Source organism: Micromys minutus, assembly GCF_963924665.1.
Source record: "Micromys minutus genome assembly, chromosome: 3".
Classification (NCBI taxonomy): Eukaryota; Metazoa; Chordata; class Mammalia; order Rodentia; family Muridae; genus Micromys; species Micromys minutus.
This window is the reverse complement of record NC_137972.1, coordinates 36,372,367-36,385,384: the sequence shown is the minus strand read 5'-3', so window position 1 is coordinate 36,385,384 and position 13,018 is coordinate 36,372,367. Positions and strand designations below refer to the sequence as shown.

The following is a 13,018-nucleotide window of genomic DNA, read 5'->3' as shown; positions in this document are numbered from 1 at the left end:
TTGTATTGAATATGTATGATTGCTTTTGTAAAGATGGCCATTTTTACTATGTTGATCCTTCCAATCCATGTGAGTAGAAGATCTCTCCATTTTCTGAGGTATTCTTCAATTTCTTTTTTCAGAGACTTAAATTTCTTGTCACACAGATCTGTCAATTGCTTGATTAGGGTCACACGAAGGTTTTTTATATTATTTGTGACTATTTCAAGGGATGTCAATTCCTTAATTTCATTCTGAACCTGTTTATCCTTTGAATAGAGGAAAGCAACTTATTTTATCAAGTTAATTTTAAATACAACCACTTTGCTGAAGTTGTTTATCAGCTGTAGGAGCTCTCTTGTGGAATTATTGGTGTCACTTATGTATACTATCATATTATCTGCAATTAGTAATATTTAGACTTCTTCCTTTACAATTTGTATCCCTTTGACTTCTGTTTCCTGTCAAATTGCTCTGGATGGTACTTCTAGTACTATATTGAATAGTTAGGGGTAAAGTGTGCAGCCTTGTCTAGTCCCTGATTTTAGTGAAAATTTCTTCAAGTTTCTCTTCATTCAGTTTGCTATGTTATTTTTTATTTAATTTATATAGTGGATTACATTGATGGATTTCTGTATATTGAACCATACCTGCATTCCTGAGATGAAGCCTACATGATCATGGTGAATGATCCTTTTGAGGTTTCCTTGGATTGGGTTTGTAAGAATTTGAGTATTTTTACATTGATGTTCATGAGGGAAATTGTTCTGAAGAACGATTGCTTTGTAAAATCTTTGTGTGGTTTAGCTATGAGCATAATTGCGATTTGGAAGAATGAGTATTAGGATCCACTGATTTCTTGAATTTCTTCAGTTTCTGTTGTTATGTATCCCCTTTCATTTCTAATGTGGTATATACACACACACACACACTCAGAACCCTCTAGTTAGTCTGCCTAAGGGTTTATCAATCTTGTTGATTATTGTTGATTTTCTCAAAGAACCATCTCTTGGATATTTTGATTTTATATGTAATTCTTCTTGTGTCTACTAGTTTGATTCCAGGTCTGAGTTTGTTTATTTCCTGTCATCTATACTTTGGGGTGTATCTGTTTCTTTTTGTTGTAGAGCTTTCAGGTATTCTCTCAAGTTACTTTTATAGGTACTCAGAGGCATGAGTTTTCTTCTTAGTAACACTTTGATTGCATCCAAAAAGTTTTGGAATGTGCCTTCATTTTCATTAAATTAAAAAATATCCTTAATTTCTTTCTTTATTTCTTCCTTGCCCAAATTATCATTGAGTAGATCATTTTCAGCTTCCCTGTGTATGTGGGCTTTTTGTTGTTTTTGTTGTTATTAAAGACCAGCCTTAGTTCCTGGTTATCTGATATGATGCATGGGGTTATTGTGATCTTGAATTTGTTGAGGCCTGTTTTGTGAACAATTATATGGTCAGTTTTGGAGAAGGTACTAGAAGGTGCTGAGATGAAGGTATATGTCTGCTAAATCTATTTGGTTCATAATTTCTGTTATTTTCATTGTTTCTCTGTTCAGTTTTGCTTCCATGATGTGTCTATTGATGAAAGTAGGGTGTTGAAGTCTCCCACTATTATCCTATGTGATACACCATATTCTTTGAGCTTTAGTAGAGTTTCTTTTATGAATGTGGGTGCTCTTTTCTTTGGAGCACAGATGTTTAGAATTGTGAGTTCATTTTAATGGAAATCCTTAGCTGAATAAAAATTGTCCTACCTTATTTTTTATAATAACTTTTGGTTGAAATATATTTTATTGCAGTGTTTACTCTGATCAAACCTATTATGCTTAGGTTTGGTTTTCTCATTGTGTTTTGGATTTCCTGGATGTTTTGGGGTAGTAGCTTTTTTTATTTTTCCATTTTTTTTCTACTGTTATCTAAATGTTTTCTGTGATATCCTCTTCTTCCCTTTGTATTTTGTTCGGGATGCTTGCATTTGTATGACTCCTAATCTCTTTTCTATCTCCAGGTTTATCTCCTTTTATGATTTCTCTATTGATTCTATTTCCTTTTCAGGTCATTCCCTTGTTTGGTTGTGTTTTTCTCTAGCTCTTTAAGTGACTTTTTGCTTGCTAGTTTATTTTTTATTATTATTTATGTATTTCAGATACATTTTTTAAGATTTTAATTAAGTATTTGTGGATACATAGACATACAAACACACACACACACATATATATGTATGTAATAATAATATAGGAAAAGAAGTTATTAATTTGAGGGTATAGGAGAGAGACTTGGAAGGGCTGTAGGGAAGAAAGGGGGATGTGATACAGTTCTATTTTAATTAAAATATATTCTCTTTTGTTGTTGTTGTTGAGCTTCATTCAGTCTGTGAGTTGTTTCTGAGGTGTTCAGAGCTTTCTTTGGTTAGTATCTCTTTATCAGTGACTGAATATTATGTCTGTTCTTTTGTGACTGGGTTATCTCACTCAGGATAATATTCTCTAGCTGCATTCATTTTCTTAAGAATTTCATTAAGTCATTGTTTCTGATTGCTGAGTAGTACTCCATTGTGTAAATGTACCACAATTTTTGTATCAATTCATTTACTGAAGCACATCTGGGTTCTTTCCAGCTTCTGGCTATTATAAATTGACCTGCTATGAACATTGTGCTGCATGTGTCTTTGTTGTGTGTTGGAGCATCTCTGGGGTAAATACCCAGAAGTGGAATAACTGAGTGTTCAGGTAGTACTATGTCCATTGTTTTTTTTTTTTTTTTTTGAGGAACCGCCAGACTGATTTCCAGAGTAGTTGTATCAGTTTACAACCCCACCAGCAGTGGAGAAGTGTTCCTCTTTCTCCACATCTTCGACAGCATTTGTTGTCATCTGAGTTTTGAATCTTGGCCAATCTGACCAGTGTCAGATGGAATCTCAGGGTTGTTTTGATTTGCATTTCCCTGATGGCTGAGGATTTTGAGCACTTCCTTATATGTTTCTCAGCCATTTGATATTCCTCAATGGAGAACATGTTTAAGTCTGTACCCCATTTTTTAATAGGGTTGTTTAATTCTCTGGTGTCTAGCTCTTTGAGTTCTTTGTATACCTTGGATATTAGGCCTCTATGTGATGTGGTGTTGGTAAAGATCTTTTCCCACTCTGTTGGCTGCCATTTTGTTACCTTGACAGTGTCTTTAGTCTTACAGAAACTTTGCAATCTCATTAAGTCCCATTTGTTAATCTTTGACCTTAGAGCTCGAGCCATTGGTGTTCTGTTCAGGAAATTTTCTCCTGTGCTTATGAATTCTAAGGTTTTCCCTACTTTCTCATCTAATAGTTTCAGTGTACCTGGTTTAATGTGGAGATCTTTGGTCCACTTACACTTGAGCTTTGTACAAGGAGATAAGAAAGGGTCTTTTTCATTTTTTGCATGCTGAGTGGCAGTTGGACCAGCACCATTTATTGAATAGGCTGTCCTTTTTCCATTGAATGTTTACAGCTCCTTTGTCAAAAATCAAGTTACCATATATATGAGGGTTTATTTCTGGATCTTCTATCCTATTCCATTTTACCATGTGCTAATCTCTGAACCAGTACCATGCAGTTTTCAGCACAATAATCTTGTAATACAGCTTGAGATCAGGAATAGTGATTCCCGCAGATTCTTGTTGTTGAGGATGGATTTCACTATTCTAGGTCTTTTGTTATTACAGAGGAAATTGCACATTGCTCTTTCAAACTCAATGAAGAAATGGGTTGGAATTTTGATGGGGAATGCATTGAATCTAAAGATTGCTTTTGATAAGGTGGCCATTTTTAAAATGTTGATCCTTCCAATCCATGAGCATGGGAGATGTTTCCATTTTCTGAGATCTTTCTAGATTTCCTTCTTTAGAGGTTTGAAGTTCTTGTCATACAGGTTCTTAACTTGCTTAGTTAGAGTCACACCAAGGTATTTCATATTGTTTGTGATTATTGTGAAGGGTATCTTTTCCCTAATTTCTTTCTCCACATGTTTTTCCTTTGAATATAGGAAGGCTACTGATTTGTTTGAGTTAATTTTATATCCAGCCTCTTTGTTTAACTTGTTTATCAGTTGTAGGAGTTCTCTGGTGGAAGTTGTGTGGTTGCTTTTAAAGGAAACGTCATATTTGTTTATGCATGTTTTCCTGTATTTTTTCCCCCAAGGGAGTTATTCCACTCTTCTGAAGGCCCTCCACCATCAACATGAGGTATGCTTTTTAAGAACATTTTTTTTTCTTTTTCTGGTATGTTGGCATATCCTCTATTTTTTTTTTTTTTTTTTTTTTTTTTTTTTTGTGGTGGTAGAATTGGGTTCTGCTGTTGCCAGGTTGTCTTGGTTTTTATTGTGTAGGTTCTTAACCTAGCTCCTTGCCATCCTGTTTTCTGTGATGCTAGATGATCTTGTTGTCTGTGACTGTAGCTTGACCTTTATGTCTCTTGTGTGGGTCTGTGGTCCTGTGGACTCACAAGGGAAAGCCCTCTTGAGTCTCCTGTGGGTATTTATCTATTCGGGGCAGCCTCAGTCTTGCTGGAAGTGGACAGGCTCTGGCTCTGGGCAGAGTTGGAGGCTAGAATAGTCCATTTGCAGGCTGTACAGCACTACAAGCAAACTGATAGTCTCCAACAATATCTTCCGAGCTAGCTAGTGGAGAGAAAGTCAGAACTCAGCCTCCTGATGCTCTGTGTGTTCAGCAGTCTGCTGGCAGGCATTGAATCCTGATGTTGATAGGCCAGCACTGGCTCTGGGCATATTCTGGCTATTATAAATGAGGCTGCTGTGAACATCGTAAAGCATGTGTCTTTGTTATATGTTGGAGCACCTTTTGGGTATATGCCTGGGATTGGTATTCCTGGGTCCTTGGGTATTATTATATCCAATTTTAGGAGCAACCGCAAGACTGATTTCCAGAGTGATCGTGCAGGCTTGCAATCCCACCAATAATGGAGGAGTGTTTCTGTTTCTCAACATCTTTGCCAGCATTGCTGTCACCTAAGTTTTTTGATCTTAGCTATTCTGACTGGTTTGTGGTGGAATCTCAGGGTTGTTTTGGTTTACATTTTCCTGATGACTTAGTATGTTAAAAATTTCTTGTTGTTTTTGAAATAATGGTATTAATAAAATATTGTTTTAAGTAATCAACCTTTTTCCCTTTTTTTATTAGATATTCTCTGTATTTACATTTCCAAAGTTATACCCTCACTCCCATTCCCTTCCCCCCTCTCCTTGCCTTCATGAAGGGACTCCCTCTCCAAACCACCCTCTATCACCTCAGTGTCTTGGCATTCCCTTTTACTTGGATAACTAGCCTTTACTGGACCAAAGGCCTCTCCTCCCATTGATGTCTGACAATGCTATCCTTTGTTTCATATGCAACTGGAGCCATGGGTCTTTCCATGTGTACTGATTGGTTGGTGTTTTAGTTTCTGGGAGCTGTGAAGGGTGGGTTATTTGATAATGTTGTTCTGGTGTGAAGCAGAATCTCAAGATTTTTTGATTTTCATTTCCATGATGACTAAGGATGTAGGAATGATACAGATATGTTGAATAGGATGTTTGCTATTTTGTCCTATTGACAGTGTCCTTTGCACTACAGAGGCTTCACAATTTTATGAGGTCCCATTTGTCAATTGTTGATATTAGAACATAAGCCCTTGGTGTTCTGTTCAGGGATATTTTCCCTGTGCTCATGTGTTCCAGTCTCTTCTCCACTTTTTCTTCTATTAGTTTTAGTGTATCTGATTTTATGTGGAGGTCCTTGATCCACATAAATTGAGATCTATACAAGGAAATCAGAATGGATCAATTTTTATTTGTATACAAGCTGAACATCCATGGATCCAGAACCATTTGTTGAAAATGGTGTCCATTTTTCCACGGGATGGTTTTAGTTCCTTTTAACTTTTTTTTTTTACAAGAAATCTAGCCTGGGGCATTTCATTATAACAGCGGGAAATGAATAAAGAAATTAAATTAAAACAATTACTATTTTACAGTTCGTATCATTTCTTTCCCCTTTTCATTAGAATTTAATTATTTACATAACAGTATCATAATTATTAATAATTTTGCATATAATATTTACTCTTATTAAGGTAATATTATTCCTTAAAGTAGCTCATGTTTTAGTTATGTATATTTTGAAAGGGAGCTGCAATGGCATTTCCTTAATGCTGTTATATATTTTCTAATATGTAATTAAAATAAACTGTTAATATTTAAAAATATTTTCAATGTTGTACATTACAAACTTCAAATTATTGGAAATAGCAATAAAATATTTTTTTAATTACTAGAGCATAGCAAAAACTTGCTTTTTGTTCAAACTTTTATTGTTTTATCTTTAAAATTACTTAGAATGATACACATATCATGGCAATTTGAGCAAGAGAAATCTATTTGAACACACCAAAATAATATACCTGTGGGTTGTGCTCATCTATTCTTTGAGAGAAAGACACTGTACTATCAGGTTAAACAGTAAAGTTAGTTTACATGATAGGGTGAACAATGAATGCTTTTTCTCCACATGCTATTTTTTCCTCTCCATTCCATCCCCCTCTCACTTTCTCCCTCTGATCTTTCTATCCATTTCAATCCCACACCATCTATGTAGAAGGAGACCTACATTAATTCTGTAAGAATAAACAATAATTTTTCAGTGTGCTTGAGCATTTTATTTTATAATCTTTTTCTAAGAGAGCTGTAACTTACCGAGAAATGATGGGGGAGAAACGAAGCATATGATGTGTTGGCGTTGAACACAACGTCATCTGTCACAGTATAAATGGAGGAGGGATCAGGGCAGCATTACACTCTGAACATCAGACAGTGAGTTCATTTGTCACTAAATAATTAGATCTAAGGGTGCTAGAACGTGTACCATTTTGTTTTTGGAAGGCAGCAACTTTCATATAATAAAGCATTCATATTTTAAAGCAATTAGAAGATTTGTTTGTCTCAGTTTCTTTATTTATGTAGTATTTTCTTTTAAAGAAACATGACATTTTAATTAACCCTATTATGCTTTGAATTAAAAAAATCTGACTACAAATCAACTGAGAATTTGTATAAGATTCTATATTGTCATTGATAATGAAGCTTTACACTTGGACAAAGAATGTTACAATATTTTTGAATGTTTCTTCCTGGGTATATGAAATGCCACAATAACATCTTGGGGCTACCTCAGTTGCAAGTATGAAGACACGAGTTGATTCTTAGAACCCATAAAAGAAAAGATAGGAATTCACTAAGGGAGTCAAGAAGCTTTTTCCTACTCACAGAATAGAATGTAGTATACTCGGCCAGTTCAGGGTACTTAGAGGCTTTGCCTCAATAAAAGGTAGGTAGCATAGAGATAGAATCCAGAAATTGCCCTCTAAATTCTTCTTATATATGCATCTATGTGCACTTATACATACATGAATATGTGCACATGAATACATATAGTTAACTGTACAATAACGTAATGATGAATTTCATACTCATAATTATTGTCCTTTTTCTGTGTATACAGTTTTAAATTTCTATTCAAAATAAAGTTCCATGAACAATTTAATTCTCTGTCCTTTACTAAATATCATAACTATAAAACCTCAGGTTATCAAAAGCCTGGGATTCTCATCTCTAGCTTCATAGTATGACCAAATTGTGAGTTTATCTAAGTTTCTGACACCTAGGGACTATTCATAGATTTTTTTAAATGTCAATATGCCACATAATCTTCAGGTAGTTCTAAAATACATTAATGTGAGGAGCCAAAGGCCTTGATTAATTTTGGTAAAGATGTAGCCAAAATCAATCCCTGAATACTGCCTTCTCAGTATGGAATGCAAAATTACAGTAGCATGTTTCCTCGTGAATTTTGAGAATTTTTTGGCCTGATTATAGAACTTTTTTCATAATAAACTGTCCTATCCACTTGCAAAAAAAAAGATGCTGAAAATAATGATGTAAATAAAATATCAGAGGACCAGTCTTTTAGCAGCTGGGGCACAGGAAATGGATCATTGTCAATAAAAAATTTCTTCATTTATATCAATAAAATAATCAGAACAGCAGCAACAATTCCAAACATTAGATAGAAATACAGAAGACACATGGTACCCAAAGCAATCTAGAGATAATGGAGCAATGTTGGGGAATTTACCTTTCCAGATTTCTAGTACCACAGCGATGAGAGAAGCATGATGTAGTCATAGAAACAGGCTTACAGACTCCTGGAATGAAATAGGAGAACTAAACCATACATAGCTATAGATATTAGTGTTTCATAAAGATGGAAAAACAAACATACTGGAGAAAGGAGAACATCTTCACCAAATCCTGTTGCTTCTGAAGGATGTCCACATATGTCAAAGAATGTTAGACTTGAATCTATCACCTTGAGCAAGAAACAGCAATTAAAGATCTGAATGTAAAACCTAAAAACACTAAAATTTACACAATAGAATATAGAAAGTATTCTGCATGGTATTAATGTAAGAACAGACTTCCTGGTCAAGACTCTGTTTACTCAGAAATGGGGGGAAATTAATTAAGGTGGATTTCAGAACAATAAATGCCTCTGAACACCAAAAAATAAAATAATTGAAAAGGTGAGAAGAAAACCCATGGAATGGGCTGGAATCTGCTATCTGTTACTTGTGATAAAGGAGTAATACCCAATATAATTATAGAAAACTCAAAGTGTCAACAAAAGAAATCTCAAAAATGGGCTTGGGATATGAATAGAGTTCTCAAAAGAAGAATCTAAAAATGGCTAAGAAATTTCTAAAAAAATTGCCCTGTAATCAAGAAACAGATCTTATAACAATTATGAGATCGTATCTTATGCTGGTCAAATTTTAAAAATTCAAGTCAAGAAAAAACTGATAAAAAAGGCTGGAGAGGATGTATGGAAAAAGAAACCCTCATTTCCTGTTGGTAGGGTAGCTAACTTGTCAGAAATCAGTGTGCAGAACTCTCACAAGGTTAAAATAATTATGCTATATTACCAATGTATAACACTTCATAGTATATGCCCAAAGAACTTAACATTCTCTCCACAGATAGTTGTTAAGTCATGTTAGTTGCCACTCTATTCACAGTAGCTAAGGAATGAGAATAACCTAAGTGATTTTCAATGCATTCCTTAAATGCACTGAAATAGCCTCAAATATGTGGGTATCACATTAAGGAAAGAAAATTCAGCTCTTCCCCTTTGTATTTATTTAATTAAGATTAAGCCCAACTTATGAAGCTCAAAAAGAAGGAAGGCCAAAATGTGGATGCCTTAGTCCTTATTAGAAGGGAGGACAAAACACTTGTGGGAGAAAATACAGCATCAAATAGAGTAGCAGGGATTGAAGAAAAGATCTACAGAAACTGTCTCATCTGGAGAACCGTCCCATATATCTCCACCAAATCTAAATACTATTGTTGATGCCAAAAAGTGTTTACTGGTGGGAACCAGAATTGGAAGTCTCCTCAGAGGCTCTGTCAGAGTCATACAGATACAGATGGGGTTTTGCAGCTGAACATTAGACTGAACCCCAATGAAAGAACTAGAGAAAGGACTGAAGGAGCTGAAAGGGTTTGCAACCTCATGGGAAAAACAACATCATCAACAAGTAAAAGCACTGAGGTGGAGAGGGTGATTGGGAGAGGGAGCACCTTCATGGAAGCAAGTTAAGGGGGAGGAGAAGAAAGAGGGTGGAAAAAGTATAACTTTGAAAATGTAAATACAGAGAATAGCAAATAAAATTTAAAAAATAATAAAACAAAAACCAAACAAAAGATTAAGCCCAAGTTTGATTTCTCTACCTCTCTAGCTGTGCGTTCTATCTGTCTACACTTCATGAATTCTGCGATATCTATACAATGGTATAAAACTATTTTCCAATACATAATAAGAATTTAAAAATTACCCTCACCCCTGGCACACGTCTACCCATTCCCAATACTTCCAACATGCTCCACCAAGCCACTTTTCCTCTGGTCTCAAAAACCAACTTCAAGGCAGAGCTGAAAATGAAGGTGTAGCCTCCAGACGTGCCTTTGGTAGAAAGAGAAAACAGAATTAGAGAATTATGTCAACAGTTTCCTCATGGAATCACAGATCAAGTAATTCTAATGAAATGCCTCACATAGAAGCCCAACAACAGGCAGTGGCCATCCTTAGACTATTGTCCATGAGTCAGTTGGTTCTTTTAAGGAGTAATACAGGCCTTTTATATAGAAGAAAGGATTCTCAGCATTTTGGTAAAATGAAGGGGCCCGATCCCCCCCCCAATAAAACAATATACCAAATTATAGAGGATGCAGGAAATAAAGAAATGTAGAGCAGTAATACTTGGTACAAGAGTAACTTGCTCTTGACAGAAATCAACCAAATCCTCGCAAATTTGAAAACTAAAAAGGTTATTAAAACTAAGAAGTTTATAGCAGCTTCCAGAATGGGTTGTATTCTCTATAACCTGCAGCTGGAGCGATCTGTGACTAGTAGAGTCTGGTAGAGTGACCGGGATTCTGAATCTGAATTTGTTGAGGTATTTCATCACAGCTTCTTCCTACAAAGCACGGCAGAGACAGCATAAGAAAGTAAAGAGAAACCAGTGATTAAAAATAAAACAAAAGACAAACAAACAAAACCAAACTTCATTTGCTTCACACATGAAGTGTGGAACCACATATGTGAATGGGGGGGGGGGGGTATCAGTTAGGCAATGTATTCTATGGAGAAAATGAATCCATCTTTTTTTAAAAAATTGGTTATTCTCTGTATTTACATTTAAAGTGTTATCCCCATTCTGCCAGTAAAATCCTCAGTCCCTGTTCCATTTTTGTGAAGGTATTCCCTCTCCCACCTCAGCACCTTGGCATTCCCCTACACTGTAAAAAAAGAGTCTTCACTGGACGAAAGTCCTCTCTTTTCACTGATGCCAGAGAATGCTATCCTCTGCTGCATATGCACCTGGGGACATGGGTCTTTACATAGGAACTCACTGATTAGTGTTTTAGTCCCTGGGAGATATAGTAGGTTTGGTTAGCTAACAATTTTGTTCTTCCCATGAGTGTGCAAATGCTTTCAGCTCCTTCAGTCTTTTCTCTAGCTCCTTCTTTGGGGTCCCCATATTCAGTTAAATGGTTAGCTGCAAGTATCCTCCTCTGTATCAGTATGGTTCTGAGAAGGCCAAGTCTCTGAGGAGTCACCCATATCAGATTCCTGCAAGTAAGCAATACTTGGCATTAGCAATAGTGCTTGGGTTTAGTGGCTGCATATGGGATAGATCCCCAGGTGAGGCAGTCTTTGGATGATCTTTTCTCCAATTCTTGCTCCTATATACGTCCCATTATTTCCTCCCATGAGTGTGTTGTTCTCCCTTCTAAAAAAGTACTGAGGCGTCCACATTCTGGCCTTATTTCTTTTTGAGCTTCCTAATTTTTGAGAATAGTTCCTTAGTTATTATGAGCTTTTTGGACTACTATTAACTTACCAGTGAGTTCAAGCCATGAGTGTTCTTTTGTACCTCACTCAGGTTGATAACGTGAGGTTCAATTCATTTGCCTAGGAATTTTATGAAATTGGTGTTTTTACTAGCTGAGTAGTGCATCATTGTGTAAATGCACCATAATTTCTGTATCCATTTCACTTTTGAATGACATTCAAGTGCTTTCCAGATTCTTGGTAATATACACAAGGCTACTATGAACATGGTAGAGCATATGTCCTTATTATATGTTGGAGCATCTTTAGGGTATATGCCCAGAAGTTGAATAACTGGATCTTCAGGTAGGACTATGTCCAATTTTCTGAGGAACTGCCAGATTGATTTTCAGATTTCTTGTACCAGCTTAGAAACCAACCAACAGTGGAGGAGTGTTCCTCATTCTCCACATCCTCACCAACATCTGTTGTCAACTGAGTTTTTGATCTTAGCCATTCTGACAGGTGTGAGGTAGAATTTCAGTATTGTTTTGATTTGTATTTCCCTGATGACCAGGGATGTTGAGCATTTCCTTAGGTCCTTCTCAGCCATGCAATATTCATCAATTGAGAAATTTTTGTTTAGCTCTCTACCTCATTTTTAATAGGATTGTTTGAATATCTGGAGTCTAACTTCTTGAGTTCTTTGTATATATTGGATATAAGACCTCTATCAGATGTGGGGTTGGTAAAGGTCTTTTCCCAATCTGTTGGCTGTCATTTTGTTTTCTTAACAGTGTCCTTAGCCATTCAGAAACTTTGCAGTTTCATAAGGTCCCAACTATTGATTTTTGATCGTAAAGCACAAGCCATTGGTGTTCTGTTCAGAAAATTTTCGTCTGAGCCTATGTGTTCTAAGATTTTCCCCATTTTCTCTTCTAGTAGTTTCAGTGTACCTGGTTTTATGTGAACATATTTGATCCACTTGCCCTTGATTTTTGTACTAGGAGGGAAGAAAAGACCTATTTTGATTCTTCTGCACATTGACTGCCAGTTGAGCCAACATTGTTTGTTGAAAAGGCTGTCCTTTTTCCATTCAATGTTTTCAGTTTCTTTGTCAAAAATCAAATGACCATATGTTTGAGAATTAATTTCTTGATCTTCTCTTCTGTTCCATTGATCTACCTGCCTATCTTTGTACCAGTACCATGCAGTTTTTAAGGCAATTGCTTTGTAATATAGCTAGAGGTCAGGGATGGTGATTCTATCAGAAGATTTTTATTTTTTCATTGTTGAGAATGTATTTCACTATTCTAGGTTTTTTGTTATTCCAGGTGAATTTATAAATTGCTCTTTCCAGCTCTATGAAATATTGAGTTGGAATTTTGATGGGGATTGCTTTGAATCTGTGGATTGCTTTTGGTGAGATGGCCATTTTAAAAATGTCGATCCTTCCATTCCATGTGCATGGGAGATATTCTCATCTTCTGAGATCTTCTTCAATTTCCTTCCTCAGAGATTTGAAATTTTTGTCATACAGGTCCTTCACTTGCTTAGTTAGGGTCACATCAAGGTATTTCATATTGTTTGTAACTATTGTGAAGGTACCTTTTAACAAATTTCTTTC

At 35.8% G+C, this 13,018-nt stretch overlaps 1 pseudogene across 1 annotated transcript in view; it reads left to right on the top strand.

The window, feature by feature from the left end:
* Positions 1-10,561, top strand: part of LOC308418883 (DNA-directed RNA polymerase III subunit RPC6-like) — a 68,848-nt pseudogene extending 58,287 nt beyond the window's left edge. Inside the window, exon 3 of the transcript in view lies at positions 10,030-10,561. The product of the transcript in view is annotated as a DNA-directed RNA polymerase III subunit RPC6-like (transcript). The remainder of the gene's footprint in view (positions 1-10,029) is intronic.
* Positions 10,562-13,018: the final 2,457 nt, after the last annotated feature.